The sequence below is a fragment of the Gavialis gangeticus genome, unplaced genomic scaffold, assembly GCF_001723915.1.
Source record: "Gavialis gangeticus isolate Ggan-Ray unplaced genomic scaffold, GavGan_comp1, whole genome shotgun sequence".
Lineage (NCBI taxonomy): Eukaryota > Metazoa > Chordata > Crocodylia > Gavialidae > Gavialis > Gavialis gangeticus.
In genome coordinates, this window is record NW_017729022.1 from 156,677,959 (window position 1) to 156,681,532 (window position 3,574).

At 48.9% G+C, this 3,574-nt stretch overlaps 1 protein-coding gene across 1 annotated transcript in view; it reads right to left on the reverse strand.

The window, feature by feature from the left end:
* Nucleotides 1-3,574, reverse strand: part of MTA3 (metastasis associated 1 family member 3) — a 284,441-nt gene that overhangs the window by 198,699 nt on the left and 82,168 nt on the right. The gene's annotated exons all lie outside the window — the stretch shown is intronic.

The following is a 3,574-nucleotide window of genomic DNA, read 5'->3' on the forward strand; positions in this document are numbered from 1 at the left end:
GCCCCAGCCCCAGCCCCAGCCCCAGCCCCAGCCCCAGCCCCATTCCTGCCTGCACCCTGGTTGGGCTGGAAGAGAGAAGGAAGGCAGGGCAACAGTGCCCACAAAGACAAGCCCTGACCCCGTCCCAGATCCCTGGTGTGCAAGGGTTTCCCCCTGGGCTCATGCAACTCATTGACACACTGGGGGGGGGGGGGGGGGGAGCAAGATCCTGGGCCTCAATGGGGTTTCCCCAGCAAAGGGGACATTCCCCCTTCCTACCCCCAGCACAGTCTGGCGCTGACTTAGCCCTACCCGTACAGGTGCAGTGGAAATAGCTCCTCCAGCCTAGGGCCGAGCTGGCATCCAGCATCAGCCCACATGGTGGGGATCCCGGCACCTCAGCAGGGGTTCTCCAACCCAGGCAGGGTCCCCTGATCCCTGCCTGCAGAGAAGGAATTTCCCCCTCCCTCCTAACCTTCAGCACAGTCCAGCGCCAGCTTAGCCCTGCCCCTGCAGGTGCACAGTGGGCCCAGAGAGAGTAACAGCAAGTTCCTCCTACCCACAGCCAAACCAGCACCGGACCATGCTAAGGGGTGGGAGGTGGGAAGTCCTCCACTGCACAGGCAGCAGGGATCAGGGGACCCTGGCTAGGGCCAGGCAAATCCTGCTGAGGCACGGGATCTGGGCTGCCCCAGGCTGGAGAGGCTGCTTCCCCCCATCCCCACCTGTGTGTCAGTGAGTTGTGTGAGCCCAAGGGGAACCCTGGCACACCAGGGATCTGAGGTGGGACTGGGGAGGAGGGCAGTACCCCCTGCCCTACCAGGGCGCAGGCAAGACTAGGGCTGCAGAACAGATGCTTTGCTGCCTCAGCTCTTTGACAGGCTGAGGGTGGGACTGGCCCTGCTCAGACGAAGCAGACAGCTTGGGCCGTTAGCCTGCCCACACTGCGGGAGAGCAGGAAGAGGGAGGGAGGCACAAGGATCCCTCCATGTGGACTGATGCAGGCACCAGCTCAGCCCCAAGCTGGAGGGAGTGGGGCCAATCCGGCAGCAAACCATGGTGAGGGATGGGAGAGGGGAAAGTCCCCTCTGCACCAGTGGCAAGCTTTGGGGGACCCTGCCCAGGGTGGAAGAATCCCCTGCTGAGCCGCAAGGATCTCTCCATTTGGGCTGATGTGGGGCAGAGGCTCAGCCCCAGGATGGAAGCACTGCCCCCCAATATACACACACCGGGGGGGGGGGGGCTAAGCCACTATGAGACTGCTGAGGGCTAGGAGGAGGAAATTCCCCCTCTGGCAAAGCTCAGGGGACCCTGCCCAAGCAGGGGAACCCCCGGTGAGGCATGGGGATCTCCCACATGGGCTGATGCCCAGCACTAGCTGGGCTGAAGGAACTACTCCCCTCTGTGAGGAAACAGCAAGAGGTTGGGGGGCGTGTGCTGAGCAGCCAAACAGGCATGGGCCCCACTCGGCTGCATCCGGGTGCGCACTGGCCAGCAGGCTGGGAGGCGTGCTCTAGCACCCCTTAGCTACTGGTTTGGGCCACTGCAGGCATCTGGCTACCTTTCCAGATTCAAAAGTGAACATCAGTTCAACTTCATTAATGGTTCAAACTACACAGCTTAGAGAAACCTGCAAATATTGAAGTGATTCAGCCTTGGCTTTTTGACTGTATGTACTTAGCCACAATATCAAGGATAGGTCAGAATATTTTTTACACTATGGATACTTATTTAAAATCTCTGGGTTTATCTTGTGAATCAGGTTCGCACATCCAAGGGCACTGACAAATGTGGTGGGGGAGGGGGGAAATGCGCTTTACTAGAAGAAGCAGTGCATTAGTTTGACCCAGCTCCACAGCATCTGTATAGATCAGGTACTTCAGTGGGGCTTTTTGGCACTTTTATATAATAGCTGATTCACTTTTATCTAATAGCTTATTAGATAAAAGCCCCCCAAAAGCCCTACTAAAGCACCCAATCCATACAGAAGTTGGGTGAGCTGGGTCCAACTAATGCGATGCCTCTTCTGGGCATGTGATGGGCTCAGCCAAGGAGTACACCGAGTTTAAAGTAAAGCACTGTTTTTTCTTCTTGTTTTTTTCATCTGTAAGCGGACTAGAAGTGCTAACATTACATGGCACTACTCAGCACTACTGAAAGTAACTCAAAGCACCCCACGGTGCCATGGCACCCTGACTGAGAATCACTGCCTTAGATCCTGGCTCACCTAAGGGAACTGAACTATATTCACTTGTTCAAACCTAAAAAGTAGAGAGTAAACGAATGACAGGAATTAATCTATGACCAGGCAGATACAGGAAAAAAAAAAAATCTATTAGCCTGATACTCCCTTCACTTATACTGGTTTTATGTTACTGCTAACTCCTCTACCTTGACTACAACTTAAATTTACACTTACTCCAAGGCAAACAACATTGTACACAGACCCTTGGTATCAGTGAGATCAGGGCCCAAAGCTTATAATTGTCCAAATCTGTTCCCAAAAATCATTTGCATTTCAAGAAGAAAAAAAATTAGGCATAATGTACATCTCAAAAATGGTTCAAGCAGGATTTAGATAAAAGGTACATTTCAGAAAATTTAAGAGCAAAAAAAGCTACATCAATATTATAATTATTTCACAAACAAACCAAGCATTATAAATCAAGGAACTTCAGAGATAAAGTTATGCTTATAAAGGAGTCCAACCTGTTAGAAAAACAGCAGAAACACTCGAACACCCTTATCTGTGTTCCATAGCAATGCCAAAGTGACTGTGATTTTCTTGTATAATGCATTTCCTGAGTTTGCAATCCTAGGCCTCAGGTGATTCCTAAAGACACACTGGGGGGAAGGGAGGATATCGTTCTCCCTCTTCATTGTGCCACTATACAGCACAGTTAAGAAAAAAAGTAAACTGAAGCCATGGAAGGGAAATAGGTATCACAAAAGCAAAGAATAAGTTACATCATTAAAAAACTAACTAGAAATTTGAGAGCCAATATAAAACAAATGCAGTGCACATTAAACCATCTGAAACTGCATATAACTTTAGATTCTTAGTATTGAAGGGCAGAGTGATGGGAGGTATGGCAACATATGTAATGTGGCTAATGGCACTGCCTAAAAAATATTCAAATACTAAAGCAAAATCAAAAGCAGGAGTAAAAGGCAATTCTACTCTTATCTTTTATGATCCCCTTGGAAAGGACAGCTATGCCTCTATTGTTTACCAGGGGGAAATCAACTACAACTGTCTTCTCCATTTTACCCAGCTTGTCTCCGCAGGGGAATTTAAAGATATGTGGAGGGATAGGTAGAAGCACATTAATGAGCCAAATTTAAACCCCTAAGATACAAGTTTTAAAAGTAGCTTAGATTTTAAAACAACCTCTGAGAATATGATGGATGAAGATCCAGCCATTGCTTCTTTTAAATTTAAACAAACAGCCCAAAGTCATTTTATTTTTAAAATGTTTGCATTGTCTTATAGGCAATCAGGACCATCAAGGCTTCTATTTTTATCCCCGAACTACCTGTTGTTGGAGTAGAACAGGCAGCCCCTGCCAGTGCCAAAAAAAAATTAAAAAATTAA